The sequence below is a fragment of the Emydura macquarii genome, unplaced genomic scaffold, assembly GCF_026122565.2.
Source record: "Emydura macquarii macquarii isolate MOO-44397 ecotype Brisbane River unplaced genomic scaffold, CSIRO-AGI_Emac_v2 contig_3625, whole genome shotgun sequence".
In the NCBI taxonomy this organism is placed as follows: domain Eukaryota; kingdom Metazoa; phylum Chordata; order Testudines; family Chelidae; genus Emydura; species Emydura macquarii.
In genome coordinates, this window is record NW_027133762.1 from 26,326 (window position 1) to 49,226 (window position 22,901).

Here is a 22,901-nt window from a genome sequence, read left to right on the forward strand (position 1 = left end):
TATTTCTGAACACCGAGATCAAGCAATAGATAAATATCTCCCCTTGCGAGGTCAGCACTTCCCCTTGCTGGGCTGTTGCAGAGAGAGCGTTAAATCTTAGGTGAGAGACAGCAGGACACTGAAAGAAAGGCTGTGCTCAGTGTTCTCAGGCGCCCAGCCCATGAACTCCAGGGCAGCAGCTGTATGCATCTGCCCGGCAGGGATCTGCCTGTGCTGGGTTGGGGTAGGAGCTCTGGGCAGGCTCAGCCTACAGTGAAATTCCCTAGAGGGCCCCACCAAGCAGTGGCAGAAACCACTGATCTGTGGAACTGAGTCCCGGCTACAAGACCTGACAGAGAGGCAGGCTGGTCTTGTGGTTGGGTCACGGGCCTGGCCCTTGGGAGATCTGGATTTAATTCCTGGCTCTGCCGCAGGCTCCCTGGGTGACCCCGGGTAAGTCACTTAGGACCAGGTCGTTCCACCCTTGCTCATGGTGACAAACACCTCACTCCACGAGCTCTGCCATGGGACTCAGCGCGGCGATTCTCAGAGCGAGGGGCTGTTCAGTGTCAATAAGGGTGGGGCGCTCCCGTCCGTTAGCTCTGTGTGCTGCCGCTCCCCATCCGTAACACGGGACAGTCCGACTGCACGGGGAGGGGTTGGGAGGAGAACCCCATGAGCGGGGATGGTGATGGGGCCGTACAAATAGGGGGATAACCAGAACTTAGATCCACTGACGTACCCAGGAGGGCCCCGCTGCTGGAGAAGGGTGGGGGGCAGGAGGTGACGGCTCATCTGTGGGCAGTGGTTGGTCCTGCATGGCCCCTGATACCCCTTGTGCTAGTGTTCAGAGGTTGCTGTGATGTGGGGCGTGATCTGAGACACCCACAAAGCACAGCATGGCACTGAGCCAAACACAGGCACCTGGGGCAGCTGTGCCCGCCAGAGAATCACAGCAGCTCGTCAGACCCCTTTGCTGCAGTGGGAATGGCCCATCCCCTTCTCTAAGGCCCTGGAGAGACACAGAACAAGTCACCCCCAACCAGAATAGTCTCTCTCCTTTCCCTCTGCCCTCTGTGGCATTGGCTGTGTGGGGCCGAGAGAGGCTGAGGGGCTGTGTGTGTCCCCTGGGGGTGCTGGGTGCCTAGTTAGGGCTAGGCTATGGGGGGGCTCTCCCAGGGGGCAGCATTTACCCCCCTGATCTCTGCTAACTCTCTCCCCAGATGCCACCATCACCAAGTTTGGCAAAGGCAGGGTGAGTCGCGGTGTCGGTTGAATCCTGACGGTGAATTTCAGGCTCAGGATCTGGGACGCGCCAGCGAGAATTTGTGCCATGAGACGCTGTCCAATGCTGCAGCAGGGCTGACCTCAGTGCTGGGGGTGTGAGCTGGGATTTGCGTTCCCCTCTCTGTCCTGCTGGGCGTAGGGAGCAGCCTCAGAGTTCGTAATGCAGAAGGGATGACTGTGATCGTCTAGTCTGCGCTCCTGCAGAGTCTCACCCTGCGATTCCAGAACTTCTGCCACTGCAATTGTTTCTTTTAACTACCCATGAAAAAGACAATAGTTCTCTCTCTTTCTGCCCAGTTTTCTATCGCTATCTGCTCCTGCCTCTGTGTTTGAGCTGACTGAAATTTTTCTAACAAAAAATGTTTGGTAGAAAAATGAGCTTTTGTTCTAAAATGAAAATTTTCGCAAAAAATTGTAGGACTGTTGAAATTTTCTATGCAAAAACATGGGGAGCAAATGTACCAAAGTGACTGCTAAAATTGTTTACTGAGAACTGGGCATTCAGTAAACAAACAAAATATTATTTTGATAACATTTGTGGAGAAGTCTGATTAAAAACAATAACGGCAAATTGTGAAAAAAAAACCAAACCAAAAACGGATCCACCTTTAACCAGTGAGATGCAAACAAATTCCACATATGTTTTGCAAAATTGTTTCTCCATATTTTGACCAGCTGCTTTGCATGTAGCTTCAAAGAGCTATTCTGCAATACTGTTGCTACCTGATGGGGTTTTGGGGCTAGCAGATGAATAACAGTATTTTATTTTTATTTCAAAGCGTCCTCAGCGTCAGGAAACCGAAACTGCAACATACGCCGTCATAGGGAAAGCCCGTGGCAGGCCCAGCTAACGTTCCGGCTTCTGAAACACATGGTGCAGCCTGCACCTCCTGTCTACATTGACTCTGAAACCGTGGAAGCCAAAGAGGCCAATGGCTCCTGTATGGGCTATTCGCCGAGTAGTATTAGGGAAAGTCTTTCTGCTCCGTGTCTCTTTCTTCAGACCCTTCCCTGCTCTGACCCGCTCCCCAGCATCTCAGTGCTGTCTGTGTGAATTTCTCTCAGCCTCCCCCATCCCTGCTCCCCTTTGACTGCAGTTGTACAGACACCAGGGCAGATGTCAGCGTGTTTACGCCCATTGCAATAAACCTGCCGTGTGAATCTGTGCAATGCTGATTCCTTCTTGGATTCTCAGGAGTTCATCTCCCCTCGAGAACAATGGGGTTCTGCCAAGCCATGGATCCCACACTCCCCATGGGCCTTGGCCGGCCAGGAGGGGGCTGGGAACAGAGCACGGGGGGACATGAAGTTCTCCAAAGACATCCTGAGCCTCAGTGTGTGAAACCCAAGTGGAGAGGCCCTAGCATTTGCCCCCCTGCAGTACTGCCTTGCCAGCCGGCACATGGACAGAAGGGGCCTCATCTCCGAGATCTCATCTGCCAACAGGAAACTTCCTTGTGGGACCCTAATCCCAGCCCCAGAGCAGAGCCAGCCTGGACTGAAGTCTGGCCTGCAGCAGGCCCCATAGGCAGGGATGCTGCACAGCCCAGCAGACTCTCCTCTCTCAGTCTCTCTCCCTGCCTCCCAGCTGGAGCATCCCTAGGGCCTGGGCTCTGCAGCTGGGGTCAGTCCCCCCCTTCCTGGACCCACAGCCCCTTGTTACTGCCTGCCCCACCTCAGCCAGGGCTGCAGCTTCCCCTGTCCCTGGCCAGCCTCTGTGGGGTACATGTGCAGCAGGGGGAGTCACTGATCCTGTCTAGGGCCCAGCTGTGGGTCTGCTGGGGAACCTCCCAGGACATTTCTGCCTCAGCCCAGCTGCCCCAGGCCTGGGGGTTAAGGCCAGGCTGGCTCCCTCCCAGCTGGGCTCCAGTGCACCCTCTAGATGGCGTCATTGCCCCACTGCCCTCCCACCTGCTGTTTGTTCTGACCCTCCCCCTCTGGCTTCACTGTTGTGAATCTCTGGTGTGGTTTGGTGGCTTTCCCTCCCTTGGTGTCACACGCTCTCTGCCCTCAGTAAGTCAGAAAAATGCAGCTTGAGAACTTACTAGCATTTGATGTAAGGATATTTTGACGTCTGGTGTTGACAAGTTGTGTTTTAATAGGTATAAAGCTTTACCTTTTTGGATCTCAACATCAATTGTCATTAAACAATTATTGTCTGATCCCCTCCCCCCCATTGTCTGGTGCCCCCATTATTTCCCACACCTGTGAAAATTTAAATACAGAAAAGCAAAGAAAACATCAATATTCGCTGTAGGAATGATACACAAAACACAAATGGAAGTCTGCCAAGCCTGGCTGTAATTACCCCAGACTCATTACCTGCACTGGGGATTTGCAGCAATTATCCCACAAGGGACTTTAGTTCTTGGAGGAAGAATTGTTTAGCTCCCCCACTCAGCCAGGAATACAAACCCCAGCCAACCCATAAAATACACAATGCATTTACTGAGTCTACAGTAGCATTTATTGAGTTGATCCAGTAGTCTTAGGAATATTCCTTAGCATCCATTTCCCTTGATTGCTGTATTTTTTTTCCATACATGGCAACTCTCTGCTCATCCTCTCCGAAGCTGTCATGAATTGAATGCAAGCACCAAGCCCCAGAGAGGCAGTTGCTGGACTAAGAACCTCTGCTCAGGAAGATAAGGACCAGGGGCAGGGCAGAGATAAGGAGCACCTGGCTTCACTCCAGCTGGGCTCTAACTGGGAGGATTACAGGGGAGCACCAGCAAAAGCTTCCGATTGGCATCAGATCCTCCAGTCTGTTTCACTGCTGTGATTAGCAGCTGACAGCATCTCTTATAGGGGGTGGAATTTTCTCATATCCTGCAACTCTCACATCTTGGCCTCCAAAATCTAACCCACCCACTGCCCTTTCCATCCCCACTACTTCAGACCAGAGGGGGTACACCTGGGGCCAGAGTTTCACAGGTATTTAGGCATCTAAATATGCAGATAGGGACCTAGTTGAATTTTGAAAATCACCTGTGCATCTAATGCCTATTGGAATCAACTATAATTAGATGCCTAGAAGTTTTTGTGAATCCCCCTATGTGCCCATCTGTAGCTATAGGTGCCTCAATACCTGTGAAAATCTGCTCCCAAGTGACTGGCCCAGGGACACACAGGCAGTCTGGGTCCCAGCTATGATTTGAATCCAGCTCTTCTGGGTCCCAACCTAGTGTTTTAGCCGCAAAGATCATCAATATAAATATTGATAAATAGCATGATCCAGCAAGCGGAATTTGCTGTGATTCCTTTGTGGCTACGCACTAAACACAAGACAAAAGTAGACTCTAGATTGAGGTTTAAAGCAACATTTGTTTGAAGGACAACATTTACATTTCCTCTCAACAATGCACATTTTCCAATTTCTAGAATGCACAGCTCTGTCAATATCTCTGTGCTAGAATGATTCAATCCAACCCAACCCCCCTTTAAAATGAGTTGTAAGTGAAATGAGCTTGTTATAACTCTTGTCTCCTGTGTCTGTGGTAGTTTGGGGTGGCTGTGACAGGGTGCTGAGCAAAGACTGCTGAGTCCACCCGCCTGTCATGCCAGCTCCTATTTAGGCAGGTAAATGGGAGCTGGCTGGGGAAAACCAGAACCTAATTAGACAATTAGAGGCAGCTGCCAGCCCAGTTAGCCTGGGGCTGTATAAAGGGCTGAAAGGCAGGCGGGAACTGGGGGTGTGGAAGCAGACAGGATGGTTCAGTTCGTTTGGTCGTTCTTTGTTTGTCTAGCTGCTAAGAGGGTAAATGGTGTATGAGGAAAGGTGGTAGGAGCACAACTTACAAATAGATCTGGCCTATTGACCCTTTTTCTGCTGAGTGGGTCGACTTGCTGTAATTAGAGCTGTAATTAGAGTAGGAGTGTTTACCTCGGGGGTTTGTCTTCACTCCAGAGTTAACCTGGGGGATCAGCACCCAAGTCTGAACATCCAGCTTGGCCTCACCTGGCTGGGTTTGAGTGATTTGTGTCTTCACTGGTGCTGCATGAACCTGGATCAGGTGCTGGGACTCCTGGGTGCACGGCCCACGGTTCTTAGTGCTGCCCTGAGCTGTGCTGGTCAATGAATGCTTTCACCGTGAATTGTTGGAGAACTTCTGTCCATTCTGGGCCCCACACCTGGCTTGGTATGCTCTAGATTTCTGCCCAGGCCTTCCATAGTGCATAATAGATTTAGTCTACTAAATAAATCAATGGTCAGTTTTCAGACTGGAAATTGGCAAACAGCTGGGTTTCCAGGGAGCTGTATGGGACCAGTGTATTCAACATATTCATAAATGATCAAGGAAAAGGGGTAAACATTTCTAGCCGTCTCAGATTAGCTTTTCACTCCAACTAGCTCCTGAAGCTCAGTTCTGGGCAAACTGCTCTGGTTACAGCTTCTGTTATCTCTGCCTCAGTATACCCCTTGGGAATCCCACTTTCAATTTGATAAGCCAAACTGCTTTGGTTTAGCCTGTCCTTTTGCAGGGAGGTCCCAAACTGTCCTGTTATTTTAAAGTCTTTCTTTAATGCTGGTTCTCTTTTTGGGGTGGGAGTGACAGCATCCCTCGCTCCTCGAGAAATTCAGGCTGTAGGGATCAGCAGAAGGAGAACAGAGCCTTTTCCTTGCAGCTCTTTATTGGACTTTGCACATTCACGAGACACACCATTCCCCAGGTGCAATCTCAGCCTCTCTCTGCACCTTAACAGAGAGACGGGGATCAGCCCTCAGGTGAGGTCCCTCCGTGCAGCTGGATTGAGCTGAGAGCAGGGGAGACACAAGCAGGGGAGCTCAGGAGCTCACGCTGGGGGTGCTGGAACATCACTTGGGGTGTGGCTGAGTCATGACTGACCCCAGAGCACGTGCTGTGTCTGCTTCTGGATGATCCCCCAGTGGTTCCCATGGGTCCCAGCCCTGGGTTATAAATAGGCTTGGCAGAATCTAATTTTTATTTTTTATGATTGTAAGCAAGGCCTGAGTGTCTGAGGGGCACTCCTCCTGCCCAGCAGCTGAAAGGGGAGCATCGTATTTGCATGGGCTTTGTACTTGCATGAGTACAATTAAGTACGCAGCATATTGCATAAGCACACTAGGTGCTGAGCATGGGAAATGGTCACTGTGTCTGGTTTTGTGTTACAAGTCACTTTTGTGTTAACTGCAGGGGTAATGAAACGTTGTCCTTCGATTGTATGAACAAATGGCATCAGATCTGCGTTTAGCCTGGTCTGATGAAAAATTCACTCTCACATAAACAGAGCCCAACAAGGCTGGTGGATGGATGTTTCAGTATTGTAAGGGCAGTAGGGAGGAGGTAAGAAGTTTCTTATTGAAATTGCAAAGGGCTTCCTGCAGGTAGGGATTGATTATCTCCTTCCACTCTTAAAAGATAAAATTAATGATTCTTTTTGGAGTCTTTTGTTTTGCTAAAAGCCGAGACATTGCTTCTGTGTCAGCAGAAGGTTTTCCCATGAGCTAAAACCTGAAATTCACTAAGCGCTGAAATCACTAGAGAAACTGGGAAAGCTTGACTGGTAACCAGCAGCGGGAGCTAGGACAGTTGGCGCCTGCAGACAGCGGGATCCTGAAGAGGGCGGGAGCCAGTAGCGGGAACTTGGCAAGGCCCAGAGATGGCAGGAGGTAGCAGTGGCGAGGGCCTGGTCAAGCCTACATCCAGCAGCAGCCTGAAGAAGGTGACTGGCTGAGCCTCCAACCAAGAAGTGGACATTTCAACTATGACAGTCAGTACAGGGGAAAGCGAGAAGGGAGAGGCGAACAACACGCCCCCATACTCTGGCATGGGTTTGGCTCACTGAGTTCATAAATTCTGTTTGCACTGCTTCCAAAGTCAGTGCTGGGTGACTTCCTTCCTTATATTAAAAGGTTTACTTTCTACACTCAGACTCTGTGCTTGCGAGAGGGGCAGTATTGCCTTTTGGGGGCACTGTGGGGATAGTGTGTGATTTCCCAGGCGACTGGGTGAGGGCTCGAGCCCGTTTGGTGTTGTATCATTAACAGAGATCCCTAGATATAAAACCCGGCCCTTTGCTGCTGCCGGCTCTGCCTGGCAGAAGGAGTACACTCTTAATCACCTGTTTGAGATGTTTGCTCATCCAGCTCGGTCTGCAACCCTTCCCTGTGAATTTTTTCCTCTTGCTTGAGATGCAGGCTTCAGATAGCTTCTGAAGCTTTGACTTATCACTTCACGATAAATTCACCCACACACTTAACTCCTGCCCTGGCAGTGGTGCACAGAGAGGGCAGGGGAGAGCAGAGATGCCCAGACAGACACCAGCTTACGCCAACATCATGCCCCTTTGTCTCCCATCTCAGGGGAGGCCTGCAGCTGAAGCCAGTGGGAAAATGGTGGAAATTGTCAGAGGAGTTTGCCCTTTTCCTGGGAAAGGATTTAGAAGTTCACTAGTTTTGGCTTAGCGCAACTCTGAGCCTGTCACAGGGAGGTTTATATGGGACACCAGGGCATCCAGCACTCCCTGACACAGAGACCAGCCTGGGTGGGAATGGTGAATAATGTTTTCTGTTCTCATCTCAAGGGGGAGAGGGCCCCTCTGGACACAGACACACATCAGGGTAGCTCTCAGACACGGTACAAGAGCCCAGAGCCTGTCCAGGCCGGAAGAAGGAGGGGAGAAGGAGGGACCTAGGGCACAGAGCCTTGGTGGCTGCTGATCAGAGACTAGACCCTGCTGTGAGATATTTAGGCTGAGTCACCGGCTCCCGATCCCCCCATGATTCTGCTGTGGCTGCTCTGTGAGTTTGGGGAGAGCTCTCTGCTAGGGGTCTACAGGGGAGGCAAGTTTATGGCTCTGCCTGGGTTTGGGGGATGTGGGGGAACATTGTGGTAAAAAGTAGTTTAAACCAGCAGCTGCACGTGAATATTATACTGACATCCAAACAGTTATTTCATGTTGGGTTTAAAAGCTGGTTTGAATGAACCAAAGTTTCTTATGAATTTCTGAGAGAATATTTAACCATCGGAACATTTTAAAAATAATTTAGCTATTCTACTTTTCTACATAATGCCTTTGTGCGTGTGTGTAATGTGCTCATATATATATATATATATATATATACTATACCTTTCGGCTGAGATTTCCAAGGCTGCCAAAGGGATTTGGACGCCTTGTTCAACTTCATGACAGCTGAGCATCCAAATCACCTACACAGCTTTGAAAGTCCGAGTCTATGAGCAGATCTTTAATAGTATATAGAATGGAACTGCATTAAAAGGATAACATTGAAGTTACAAATCAGGAAATGACTGGGTTATGGCTGGCTGTGCGGAGTTCATTTCAGGGTTGAGAACAAAGAGTTGAAGCTGATTAGGAACGTGGAGACTGAAAAAATATTGCCAAGATAATTAATGTTTGTGTATTGCATTTTCAGCAGGTTACATGGGAAATGAGTATTTTACTCTTAGAATAAATTTCTTAAACTTTAATGGAGACTTTAATCCTACCTTGCAAATATTCAGACTTTGTCATATTCCCAATTGGGGTTTTCCATCAATAGCCCTGGTGAGCCCCAGGGCATTCAGGTTTCATCCCTGATGTAACCAGATTTTCAGAAAGATTGATCAAGTCTGGAGAAAAAAACACAGGACTGAGAATTGCTCAACATTTCCAGGAAATTTCAAAATTCAATAATAAAATCAGTATAATTTTCCCATTGAATTTTTCCCCCCGCCCCTCCAATTTTTTGATCAATGACACCTGGTTGAAACGTTTCATAATTCAAACATCTGAATTAAAAAATATCTGGGAAATGTTTCTTTAAAGATTTTTGCAAAACTGGTTTTTCCCCAGCCAGTTCTAAAGTTAACATCTGATTCTTGTACGAACATATCCATTCTTGGATGTTTCTAAGCACAGAAAGAGGCCTTTTCTTTTTAGAGCTGAATTTTCATCTCTTGATTTTCATGCTTCGGACTTGTTTCCATCTAAGTAAGGCTGGTGAAAATGATTGGGTTTTTTTTTTAATGACAAAGCAAAGGTGGATTCTCCGGGTAATGAGGAGTTAGACAAGGCAGCTGACTTATTTATGATACTTGCTTCTACATTTCTCTCCATAGCATCCACTGTAATCCAGGCAATAATGTAGATAACATGGGCTGGCAATGTACGCTGGTTTTTGGTGTTATAAGGATCACGTTGTACAATGGGGCAAATCCTCAACTGGTATAAAGCCGTTTAGCTCCATGAATGTCGATGGAGAATTCCCACTTACGCCTGCTGAGAATCAGGCTCTGTACTGTTATTGAGGTAGCCTCAGCCCTAAGTCTGGATCTGCATGGGTACCAGGAATTCAACTGCAGTATTAGGGCCCTTATTAAAGGCGGGTTCATTAACCTGTTATAACCCTCAGACTCTCTTTGTCTTTGACTTTAAAGCTCTAGACAATTCTTCTTATTTGCTCGACTGGGATATAAAAGCTTCAAGTTTAGACTCCAGATGAGTTTGAAACGATAATTAGTACTTTAGACACACACATTTCTCATTGAGAAACTTAGGTTAGGACTTGTTAGAACAAATAATGCAAATAGTAGATGAGCTTTAAAACATCAGAATCTCCATGTGGCTAACCCCAGTGAGGAACAGCAATTATGCTAGTCTGGAAGAGAAATGCCCTGTAAATACTAAGGCTGTTTGGCTGGCATAGAGTCCCATAACTCCATTGTATTTAATGCAGCGATACCAGTTTATACCAGCTCTGGCTATTGACCTAAAACCCGTCTTGGACATGTATAATTTTGCTCATGTGAGCAACAACATTGAAGTCAACAGGGCTACTCACATGAATAAAGTCATGTGTGCGCTTAATTGTTTGCGAGATCAGGGTCTAAGGTTGTACATTATTAAACACACCATTTTGATCATGTAGAATAATGGTGTTACTATAAAATCCAATTCAATGTTTTCCTTCTGCAAGCCATGTTCCTTTCAATAATGGAGACATGACACAATATGTCCCCACTTCATCCTGTCACAGCTAGCGTGTAATTCTGAGAACAGCAATATTTTATTATATAATCCAATATTTTTTTCAGAACTATGATGTTGGCATGGAATTAGTGGCTGTGGATGGGATTTTCAAAACCTCCCGGGTGATGTAGGAGCACAAAGGCCATTGAAAGTCACTGGGATTTACGTTCCAAAATAGAGCTAGATTAAAAACATGCAAAAATGCTTTTATGAAACATTACAAAATTTCAGAGTTGTTGCCATTTCATGGGGTTCCAAATGAAAGGACTGACTGCTTTTGTTTAAAAAAAAAAAAAAAAAGAATATTTTTGAAAGCTTTTGGAATTTTGAAATTTAATTATTTTTTTGAATTTTCCCTTTCCCTTTTTTCTTCCCTCTGAATGCAATAAAATGAACAATGTCCGGTTTATTATGTGCAACCCTGGTGCTCCCTCCTGGGTACTGTGGGCAGCCTCCTTCATCCCACTAGGCATCATATGCAGCCCTAATCACCCCACCTACAACAGAACAAAGAGTGGCCAGGTTTTCCCCTCTCTTCTCATTTTTATTTTTTTCATGTTTCCTTTGGCCACTCTGTAATTTTTCTAAAATTCCTCAACTTTGAGGATGGGATAACTGGGGCAGCACACGGTACCCAGGTGGGGCAGACTGGGACTGTACACAGTACCTAGGTGTGGGGACTGGGGCTGCGTGAAGTACTCAAGTGAGTGACTGGGGCTACATGCAATATCCAGATGAGGCCTTACCATTGATATCAAAACTTTTCACTTTCTAAAAAAGGCCTTTTTGGATTTTTTTTTTTTTTTTTTTAAAGTTTTGAACACTTTTTTCTTCCCAGTTCTGTCTCTTGGGTACTTTCAAAAGTCCCCCAAGGCATTGCCAGAGACATACTCCAGAGCAGGTTCAGATTGTGCATTCCACCTATTCTGGTAACTGTGCAACCTCCAAGGAGAAGGGGAGTGAACCCTGGGATTTGGGATCTTTAAAACATCTTGGGGTGAAAGCAGAGGCAGGCTGATTATGTGGTTCAGGTGCCGGAATGGGTCTCAAAGGACTTTGATCCAAGTCCCAGTTCTGCCACTGACTTCTATAGGCAAACCATTCAGTCTCTCTGTGCTTCACTTCCCCACCCAGAAAAGGGGGAACAATAATCCTTCCCTATCTTCTGGGAGTTTTGGAAAGCTACATTCATGACTGTGTGGGGAGTGCTCAAATACCACAGCTGTGGGAATTTTACAAGAAACTACAGAAAGATACAGAAACCTAGAAAATACTCTTGTGTTGGCATGTCAGTGAGATGGACTGATCTAAGAGGGTATCTCTTGTTACTTCTGGGATTAGTATGGGATCTTGTAAATTACACAGTAACCAATGGGTAGAATGAAGGGTCTTGATCCTGGGTCTGAATCTACATGGATCCAATTGTGGGATCGGGGCCTACGACTCTTGCAACACCCCTAATTTGGGATTTCCTGGCTTGTCTTGGCTTAATTATCAATGCTAATGTCACATCAGCATAGCTATGTGTATAGCTAGAGCTGGTGTGTCTGCCACTCACCCCTCTGCATTCTGGTGCAGGTGCTGGGGCCACAGGCCAGGAACCCTGCAGATCCCCAGGTGAGTGAGAGCACAAGAGACATGGAAGAAGGGGAGACATAAAAAGGAGTGAAACCCCCAGACAACGGCAACGGGAGGGTAGAAGGGGAGGTATAGGAGGAGGATGGGTGGGGAAATCCTCTTGCATAATTCTTGCCTGAAATCCTCTTAATCACACTGTAAGTGGAACTTCTCACAGTGACAGACCATAACAAAAATTAAACCTATTTGGGCCAGTTCCTCAGGAGGTATAAATCATCCCAGCTCTGTTGACTCCAATGAGGTGGGGCCAGTTTACACCAGCTGGGGATCTGGCCCCGTGTAATCATGATACATATTTAACAATCTTTCCCTGTGTAAACCTTTGCAGGGCTGGTGCTAATACAGGAGTGTATTAATGAGACCAGGACATTGCACTAGAATGAATTTGTCTTAAATCCTCTGGGTTTGTTCTGTATTTATTTTAATTCCAAAGTGAAGAGAGATGATTCTTTCTATCAGCCAAGCGTATTTCTCATCTAATTCATCAGTAATGCTTAGTTCCCTGCCTGGGTCTGCCTTCACTGCCGTGTTAACTTGAGTTGTCCGCACTCCAGTGACTTTCTTGAGTTAGCCGAGCTCACATGAGAACAGCCACACCGCTGTGCCCACACAGGCTCTGCACTCGCTTCCACGTGGGGCTACGGCATCTGGGGCCATGTCCCAGGGCTCCAAGAGCTGCAGGAAACTGAGCTGCTCTATGAATTCTTTGCCAGTCTGTCCTTTCTGGGCACACAAGGGGAACTGTGTGAAGGCACTGGAGGACTAGTGGTACTCGAGTGGTGCTAGCCTGTATCCATACGACAGTGGTTGTGGAAAGATCTGAAGCTTTGTGCTCACTCACATTTTAGCATATGTCCCTCTTGACCTGGCCAGCTCAGGATAAAAGCATCATCACACTTGAGTTAAAGGATTTGTATGTGGACGGGGCCTTGAGTTATAACTTGAGTGAACGCTGCTGTGGAGACAAGCCCTTAGTCTCCTCTCAGTGGCATGTTTTAGAGCACATCTACACTGCAAAAAAACCCAATCCCCCGGCAGTGAGATTGAATCTCAGAGCCCAGCTCCATTGACTCAGGCTTGTGGAACTTGTGTTACAGGGCCAAAAACAGAGTGTAGACATCCCTGCTTTGGCTGAGTTCCAGCGCAGCTGGCAATGTCCACACTGTGACTTTTAGCCCCCAGAAGGTGCCCCCACGAGCCTGAGTCAGTTGACCTGGATTCTGAGACTTGGTGCCGCGTCGGGGTTTTGCAGTGTAGACATATCCTTAGTCTCTCTTTCTTGTTGCAGGTGACTTCCCTTCTCCTAAATTGTCCCTGAGCAGCTCTTCAGCTCAGGTGGGGGACTCCATTTCGGCTCAGTGTTCCCTTCCTCTGAACATTTTAGCTGCTCTAGTTATTTTCTGTCAGGATGACAAACAAATCTCAAGCCAATTGGCCATGCCAGGCCAGGAACTGTATCAATATGACATCTCTGTGCAAAACTCAGGCCAGTTTAGATGTATGTACCAGTTCAGGAACAACAAGAACCAGGTGGACAATTCTCGTCTCAGTCTCCCCCAGACCTTGAATATAACAGGTGAGTTGCTGGATCCCAAGACAATGTGAAGAGGGGGAAGGGAACAGCTGGCTGGAATCAGGCATTGTAAAATTGCATTGACTTCTACCCCAGGAACCGGTTAATGGAGAGCCAGGTAGAGAGCTGTGATCACGGCCAAGATTGTGCTGAGCCTATTAGATTTGTTACTCTGTTTTCCAACCCCATCCCTTGGCCTGTTGGTTTGTCTCATCCACCCATGATGCTGGAGCACAGACTGACACTTATGTCTGTAAAGCTCCCCGCACAATGAGATTTGGACCTTCAGGTGCTAATGCATTATTATTCATTATTGTTATTACACAAGCTGAGGGTCTGGTCGATTGAGTCGAAATATGCTGATTTACATCAGCTGGGGAGCTGGCCCATTGACACCAGCGCAGTGAGGCTGATTTATACCAGCTCACTGATATCAAAATTACCCCCGAGTGCTCAGCTCCGAGTTATTGCCTTTATGATTCACTGTATCGACTAACAGGGCTACCCCTCTGGAACTGCATCGACAGATTCGGCTAAAAGGGGCCAAAATTTTGTGATCCTGTGCGTGTTTATTTCCCAGACAGGCGTGTTCACCCTGGTGACGCTGTTCACAGCAATCGCAGCAGCTCTGAGGAAAAATCAAATCCTGAGGGTAAATAATTTGTATTCGCTAATGGCCAGATTCACAGCCCATTGAAGGCAGCGGGAAGATTTCCACTAAGTCAGTGTTTCTCCAACACGCACAGCTAGAAGGGGGCGTCTTATTTTCATCTGGTCCTTGAGTAGCCCTCGCTGAGCATCTCCCTCTAACCTGCCCCACAGCAGATAGTTTGGGACATATTTAGCCTTAGGCGTAGCTAGGTTCAACTACCAATCCTGCCTGGGGAGCAGCGGCTCAAGAAGGGCCAGAGTATGCGGCACTGGCCAGGGAAATGGGTCTGTAAAGCTGTCTGTATTTTTCACATTCAGCATTCATGCTCCCATACCCTCACACCCCCCTGCCCTCCGGCAGTAGTTCCTAGCTCCTTCCCATCCCCCCTCTTCAACGCTGGCCTCGCAAGACTGTTCACATTCATCTGGTTTCCCCAGGAGGGCGATTGGGACCGGAGGCCATTGCGGGAATTGCAGGGTTCTCTGTCCTGAGCCTGGCTTCTCTGCTTTACCTGCTGGTGAAGAAAGGTAGGCGACAGTGCCCTCGGTCCCAGGTGGTGAGGTGACCATGGCCATGTCAGGGAGAGACAAAAGGGGGGCGTTTTCCAGCATGCCACCATAACTAAAGCACCTGCATTCAATGGGATTTAGGCATTTAGGCCACTCTGGTGCTTTCAGAAACGTTACCCCACGTGCCTCGGGGGGGATTTCACAAGCTGCTAAGGAAAGTAGGAGCTGAAGTGTCATGGCCTTACAGTGGGATGTGAACTTCCTAATCCCATGGACCCTTAGGAAAATACCACCCCTAGTCTGCCCTGGGCTCAAAGGAAGGATGGATACATTATACAGGAGGCAGCTGCTCACTATTCTCTTGGTTGAGCCAGAAACCCCTTGACTCCCAGGGGCTATTCAAGTGAGCTACATTAAGGCCATGATTGTTAAAGCAGCCCAGGGGATCTGGATACGCTAATTTCACAACTGGGCCTCCAAATCCCTTGGGCAGCTCTGAAAAGCCCACCCTATTCCGGGTGCAGAGTCCAGCCTGTGGCCACACCATCACTGGTTGGGCGGGGAGCGCGGGAAGGCTGGGACCTTGCCAACAGTATTTTTCTTCCTTTTTGTTTCAGCTGCATCTAGACGGAGAGGGCAAAGGTAGGAAGGAAGATTCCTTAGCCCGGGGTTGTTGTGATTCTCAACGCGTCACCACTGTGTGATGTGGGGGGGAGAGGGGAGGAGAACCAAGTTTTCAGCCGCCCTGGAATTTTCCCTGGTGAGTGAGACAGGGATTGAATGTGGGTAGATCCCTGGAGGATCCAGGATTGCCCAGCCTCCCTCTCGGTGTCAGTGTCTAATACTGTCTGAGAAACACCTGCTGGGAAGGGAGGCCTGGGCGTCACTCAGTGCCCAGCGTCAGCGTGTGCCCCACAAACACAGAGAAATATCCAGCCGCACTGAGGCCTTTCACACTTGCTTTCGACAGGGAACAACTCCCAGACCGCAGCACCGAGAATACACCCACAGATGAGCAGATCCACTGTAAGGACCTATTCTTCCCTCTTACTACTTGTGTTTGAGGAAGGCCAGGTGCCCTCTCTGCATGGGGAATGACGCGCCAGGGGCTGTACAGACACAAAGTCAGAAGACAGTTCCTGTCCCAAAGAGATTATAATCTCAGGCTCAGATCCTCAGAGTTTGTTTAGGTGTCTAACTTTATTTCAGTGGAAGTTCAGAGCCTCAAGACTTTTGAGGATCTGGGCCTAATGGTTTGATAACGGAACACAGCTGGAAAAAAACAAGCCAAGGGAGGATGGGGTGTGCCAAGGGGCAGACACACAAACTGCCCAATCATTGTCTCCTGCTGATACCCCAAAAGCTGTACAGCTAAGTTGTGACTCACCCCAACACACTCCCCCTTCATAGCGCCCAGGCCTGTATCCCTGCGCTGGCCTGTGTCTGATCTGGCTGCGATGCCTTTTCCCATTCCTGCGTTTCCACTGGCCCCAATTCACTGCCCAGGGTCTGAGGAACGGGCAGGGCTGCACGTCTGAAAGGCGAGAACACAGGATCGTAGAACTGTAGGGCTGGAAGGGACATCAAGGGATCGTCGAGTCCAGCCCCCTGTGTTGTGGGAGGGTTAAAACTATCCTTGTGCTGTAGTTCACAGATCCTAAGGCCTGCAGAGATTCCTGTGATCATCTGGTCTGACCTCCTTTATAACACAGGCCATAGACTTCCCCTGTGCATGTTAATAACGTACAGCACCTGGCACCATGGGACCCAGCCTGCTGTGGTCTTTAGGAACGATCCCTATAACAATGTTAATAATAATGATAAATGGCATCCACATTTCAGTTCTTACTCACACCCTTGCAGCTGCAATGATATGTTTACTGACACATAAGTGAAACCCTGATGTGGTCCCCCCAGCCCCAGCACAGGCTTATTTTGGGCTGCCCTGGGCTCCAGGTGCTGCTGCAGTGTTTATTTCACCAGAGTTTCCACTTCAAACCCAGACCCAAATAGAACAAACCGCCCCGGTGAAATGTGTCCATTTAAAGAACCGGTCGGGTCTGGGCGGGGACTTTCTCACCGTTCAGCAGGAGAGCAGGTGCCGTGACCACCAGCCAGCGGTTCCTGGTCATGCTGAGGGAGTGGGGAGCTGGTGTGAACAGAGCCCCACAGTGTGCACTTTAAAGCTGTGACCGGACCCTGGGGTCGGTGCTAGGCTGTGTTATTTCTGAACACTGAGATGAAGCAATAGATAAATATCTCCCCTTGCGAGGTCAGCACTTCCCCTTGCTGGGCTGTTGCAGAGAGAGCGTTAAATCTTAGGTGAGAGACAGCAGGACACTGAAAGAAAGGCTGTGCTCAGTGTTCTCAGGCGCCCAGCCCATGAACTGCAGGGCAGCAGTTCTGTGCATCTGCCTGGCAGGGATCTGCCTGTGCTGGGTTGGGGTAGGAGCTTTGGGCAGGCTCAGCCTACAGTGAAATTCCCTAGAGAGACCTGCCAAGCAGTGGCAGAAACCACTGATCTGTGGAACTGAGTCCCGGCTACAAGGCCCGACAGAGAGGCAGGCTGGTCTTGTGGTTGGGTCACGGGCCTGGCCCTTGGGAGATCTGGATTTAATTCCTGGCTCTGCCGCAGGCTCCCTGGGTGACCCCGGGTAAGTCACTTAGGACCAGGTCGCTCCACCCTTGCTCATGGTGACAAACACCTCACTCCATGAGCTCTGCCATGGGACTCAGCGCGGCGACTCTCAGAGCGAGGGGCTGTTCAGCGTCAATAAGGGTGGGACGCTCCCGTCTGTTAGCTCTGTGTGCTGCCGCTCCTCATCCGTGATCTGAGACACCCACAAAGCACAGCATGGCACTGAGCCAAACACAGGCACCCGGGGCAGCTGGGCCCCCCAGAGAATCAGAGCAGCTCCTCAGACCCCTTTGCCGCAGTGGGAATGGCCCATCCCCTTCCCCTAGGACCTGGAGAGACACAGAACAAGTTACCCCCAACCAGAATAGTCTCTCTCCTTTCCCTCTGCCTGGATCCTCTGTCGTATTGACTGTGTGGGGCCCAGAGAGGCTGAGGGGCTGTGTGTGTGTCCCCAGGGGGTGCTGGGTGCCCAGTGGGGGCTGGGCTATGGGGGGGCTCTCCCAGGGGGCAGCATTTGCCCCCCTGATCTCTGCTAACTCTCTCCGCAGATGCCGCCATCAGCAAGTTTGGCAAAGGCAGGGTGAGTGGCGGTGTTGGTTGATTCCTGACGGTGAATTTCAGGCTCAGGATCTGGGACATGCCAGCGGGAATTTGCGCCATGAGACACTGTCCAATGGTGCAGTGCAGCAGGGCTGACCTCAGCGCTGGGGGTGTGAGCTGGGATTTGTGTTCCCCTCCCTGTCCTGCTGGGTGTAGGGAGCAGCCTCAGAGTTCGTATTGCACAAGGGACCACTGTGATCGTCTAGTCTGCGCTCCTGCAGAGTCCTCACCCAGTAATTCCTGCTTCCTGCCCAGAACTTCTGCCACTGCAATTGTTTTTTTTAACTACCCATGAAAAAGACAATATTTCTCTCTCTTTATGCCCAGTTTTCTATCGCTATCTGCTCCTGCCTCTGTCTTTGAGCTGACTGAAATTTTTCTAACAAAAAGATGTTTGGTAGAAAAATGAGCTTTTGTTCTAAAATGAAAATTTTCACAAAAAATTGTAGGACTGTTGACATTTTCTGTGCAAAAACATGGGGAGCAAATGTACCAAAGTGACTGCTAAAATTGTTTACTGAGAATTGGGCGTTCAGTAAACAAACAAAATATTATTTTAATAATATTTGTGGAGAATTCTGATTAAAAGCAATAATGGCAAATTGTGAAAAAAAAAAAAACAAAAAACGAAAAACGGATCCACCTTGAACCAGTGAGATGCAAACAAATTTCACATATTTTTTGCAAAATCGTTTCTCCATATTTTGACCAGCTGCTTTGCATGTAGTTTCAAAGAGCTGTTCTGCGGTACTGTTGCTATCTGTTGGGGTTTTGGGGCTAGCAGATGAATAACAGTATTTTATTTTTTATTTCAAAGCATCCTCGGCCGCAGGAAACCGAAACTGCAACATACGCCGTCATAGGGAAAGCCCTTGGCAGGCCCAGCTAACGTTCCGGCTTCTGAAACACATGGCGCAGCCTGCACCTCCTGTCTACATTGTCTATGAAACTGTGGAAGCCAAAGAGGCCAGTGGCTCCTGTATGGGCTATTCGCCGAGTAGTATTAGGGAAAGTCTTTCTGTTCGTGTCTCTTTCTTCAGACCTGTCCCTGCTCTGACCCGCTCCCCAACATCTCAGTGCTGTCTGTGTGCATTTCTCTCAGCCTCCCCCATCCCTGCTCCCCTTTGACTGCAGTTGTACAGACACCAGGGCAGATGTCAGCGTGTTTACTCCCATTGCAATAAACCTGCCGTGTGAATCTGTGCAATGCTGATTCCTTCTTGGATTCTCAGGAGTTCGTCTCCCCTTGAGAACAATGGGGTTCTGCCAAGCCATGGATCCCACACTCCCCATGGGCCTTGGCCGGCCAGGAGGGGGCTGGGAACAGAGCACGGGGGGACATGAAGTTCTCCAAAGACATCCTGAGCCTCAGCGTGTGAAACCCAAGCGGAGAGGCCCTAGTGTTTGCCCCCCCCGCAGTACTACCTTGCCGGCCAAGGATCTCATCCGCCAATTGGAAACTTCCTCATGGGACCCTAATCCCAGCCCCAGAGCAGAGCCAGCCTGGACTGAAGTCTGGCCTGCAGCAGGCCCCATAGGCAGGGATGCTGCACAGCCCAGCAGACTCTCCTCTCTCAGTTTCTCTTCCTACCCCCCAGCTGGAGCATCCCTAGGGCCTGGGCTCTGCAGCTGGGGTCAGTCCCCCCCTTCCTGGACCCACAGCCCCTTGTCACTGCCTGCCCCACCTCAGCCAGGGCTGCCTCTGTGGGGTGCATGTGCAGCAGGGGGAGTCACTGATCCTGTCTAGGGCCCAGCTGTGGGTCTGCTGGGGAACCTCCCAGGACATTTTCTACCTCAGCCCAGCCGCCCCAGGCTTGGGGGTTAGGGCCAGGCTGGCTCCCTCCCAGCTGGGCTCCCCTGCACCCTCTAGATGGCGCCATTGCCCCACTGCCGTCCTGCAGGCTGTTTGTTCTGACCCTCCCCTCCCCCTCCGGCTTCACTGTTGTGAATCTCTGGTGTGGTTTGGTGGCTTTCCCTCCCCTGGTGTCACACGCTCCCTGCCTGGAAAGGCGCCTGTCACCCCCTGGGCCAGAGATCTGAGCTCTGACCTTTCCCCGCAGGCCCATAGACCCCATTCCCCTCCCAGAGCTGGGGAGAGAACCCAGGAATCCTGACTCCCAACCCCCCACTCTAACCAGCAGACCCGACTCCCCTGCAAGTCCCAGAGCCGGAGTTAGTGATTGTCCATAAATTACATACATTTTTTGGTGATTTTCAAGACCCACCAACTCTTTGTAACACGGAAACAAACATGCACGATTAGGGACTCTCCCTGGCTCTGCAAAGCATTACTTAACTTATGAACAGCCCCATAGAACCCAGGAGTCCTGACTCCCAGGTCCCCTGGTCTAACCCTCTGGGTCTCACTCCCCCCTCGAGCTAGGGATAGAACCCAGGAATCCTGGCTCCCGGCCCATCTCTGCTCTAGCCATTAGACCCTACCCCCCTTCCTGAGGCAGGAACACAGACAGCCTGCTGCCTAATCTTATCATCTAACTTCTAGACCTGGCTTTTTGTCAGTTTCTCATCTGAATTAGCTGTGGCAGTGACCCTTTGCCGTGCAAATGTGGGACTCAAGCCGTCAGCTGAGCACAATCCAGCCCTCTGCTCTAGGTAGCTCTGATAATGTCAGTGAAAGGTCAGGCATGAGTAAAAGTGAAACACTGTTTAGAAGGTGTCAGCCTAATGATGTGCTTGAACATTTAAATTTTCTGGTGAAAAACCAGATAATCACTCCACTCGGCTACACAGTCACCTAAACCCAGCCTTTCCATCGCCCCTCAAAACCAGCCTGAGACATTCCGCCACACAGTGCTGAGGGGACAATAAAATCAGGCTGTGAAACATAGCAGTCCCACTGAGGGCAAGTGTGACATTCCCCTCTGCAATCTGGACTGGAGTCCATCTTGTACTTGCTCTGCTGTGTTAACGCCCCCACTCCTGGATCAGCCCACACACAACCTCCTGCAAGCAAGCGGCTCTTACCTTAGTGAGTGAGTGCTTCTGGCCAGCCACTCATGGATTTATGAACTAGAATGACCCCAGCACACCTCCAGTCCCAGATGCAAGCCTAGGAACGGCCATTTTACATTTAAACGCTGCAGGTGCACTGCTGTAATGCTTCAGTGAAGATGCTACTACATCGATGGGTGGGCTTAGCGCTGTCTACACCGGAGGTTAGGTCTGTTTAATTGCATCGCTCAGTGATGTGGATTTTTCACCCTCCCACCCCCAGGGACATAGTTATACTGACCTAATTTCCTAGTGTAGACCTGGTCTGAGATTTACACTGCAGCTGCTGGATTCAGAGCACTAACCATTACACCACGGGACTGCATTGACTTCTTTCACTATAACCAGGATAGAATTCGTGGAGCAGTTGCAACTCTTGATTGCCAATTAATGGAGATGACTGATGTGTCCTGGGAACACAGCCTCTCCCTGAAGGGCTCACAGGGCAAGGCTGGCCTGGAGCTGCGAGGGGGGAAGCCACAAACCCTTGGGTAGGAGGCAGCTGGGGCAGTGGGATCCTCTGCCTGTAGTGGCCAGAGGTAGAACTGGCCAAAACAAGGGGAACATTTTTTTTGCATCATTTTTGAAAGGGGGTTCCAGGGAGGATGGGGCTAGGCTGTTCTCAGTGGTGGCAGACGACAGAACAAGGAGCAATGGTCTCAAGTTCAAGTGGGGGAGATATAGGTTGGATATTAGGAAAATCTTTTTCCCTAGGAGGCTTGTGAAGCACTGGAATGGGTTACTTAGGGAGGTGGTGGAATCTCCATCCTTAGAGGTTTTTAAGGTGCGGCTTCATAAAGCCCTGGCTGGGATGATTTACTTACTTACTCCAACCCTAATCTATGATTCTATGATCTGGCCCAGGGTGCAGATTTCTGCAGCTATCCATGTGGCAGCAGTGAATGCCCAGCCGATAACACACGCTCCACACAGACAGTGAAAGGAAGTGACCCTTGTTCTGGGTGATAACAGCTGTTCTTCGCTCAGGGAGGCTGTAAAACCTGCTGTGGTCCTGCCCTCCCTCAGGGCCTTCCTTACAAACACGTCTCCATATTGATTTACTGGTTTCTTCCAGCAGGAGGGGTCACTGCTAATTAGCCCTGGCTCTAACACAGCACTTTCACTAAAAGAGCGCTTTACAAAGTGTCAATCTCTGTTTTATGGATGAGGAAACTGAAGGGGAAAACACTTGTCCAAGGTCCTAAGGTGCATAGTATCATGGCAGTGGCTGGAATAGAACCCAGCTCCCCTGAGGTTAATGCACTATTCACTAGCCTACACTGCATTAGTAAAATCAATCCACCATCAGACTGTAAACATGGAAATTACCAGCTCCCATAAACTGTGTATTTTTCATGCACTGCTTGCTACAAAAACAAACAATCAAAGTATCAGTTTATTGGTATAAGTTATTGGCTGCGATGGAACCGATTTCATTGGATTTCTGAGATGTATATTTTGTAGGAATATGTTACCTAAAGAAAGAAAACAGTGATGTACAAAGAGGGAAACAAATCCAAAGAATCTGCAAGAGTCTGAGCCCTGTTCCAGTATTCTCTGAAAGGTCACATCAGTAACCAAAACCTGCAAGGGGTAAGAGAGAGAAAGTTATGATAAATATAAATTAAAATTCACAGCCACTGAAAGGAGCAATCTGAAATCCATCTACTCAGAGGGAACATGGGTTGTTATATAAAAACCTTAATTTCTTCATTTGATTCACTGCAACATGAGACCGGATGGGCCAAATTAGAGCCACAGGGACTAAATCTGAAGGATCTTCTGGGAATTGGTTTAATACCCTGTTTTATGTGTTACAGTGTCCTAAATAGATGCCGATAGAGTTATAGCTAGAGCTGTTTCAGTGTTATCTAATTCTATTGCCACGCTAGCAAAGCCAAAGTGATGTATTAGGATAGCTGTGTTTTGCAGATTCTCCACTTTAGACAGTAAATACATTCACATACTTAGTTAAACTGTTATGTTAACTTTTAACAGCTACGTACGTTAGCGGTGTGA

At 49.0% G+C, this 22,901-nt stretch overlaps 1 long non-coding RNA gene across 1 annotated transcript; it reads left to right on the plus strand.

Annotated features, from left to right (window-relative positions):
* The first annotated feature begins 14,588 nt into the window (after positions 1-14,588).
* LOC137145763 (uncharacterized) lies at positions 14,589-15,676 on the plus strand. The gene is made up of 3 exons (XR_010917753.1): positions 14,589-14,650; positions 15,250-15,274; positions 15,603-15,676. It is a non-coding gene; the product is annotated as an uncharacterized lncRNA (long non-coding RNA).
* Positions 15,677-22,901: the final 7,225 nt, after the last annotated feature.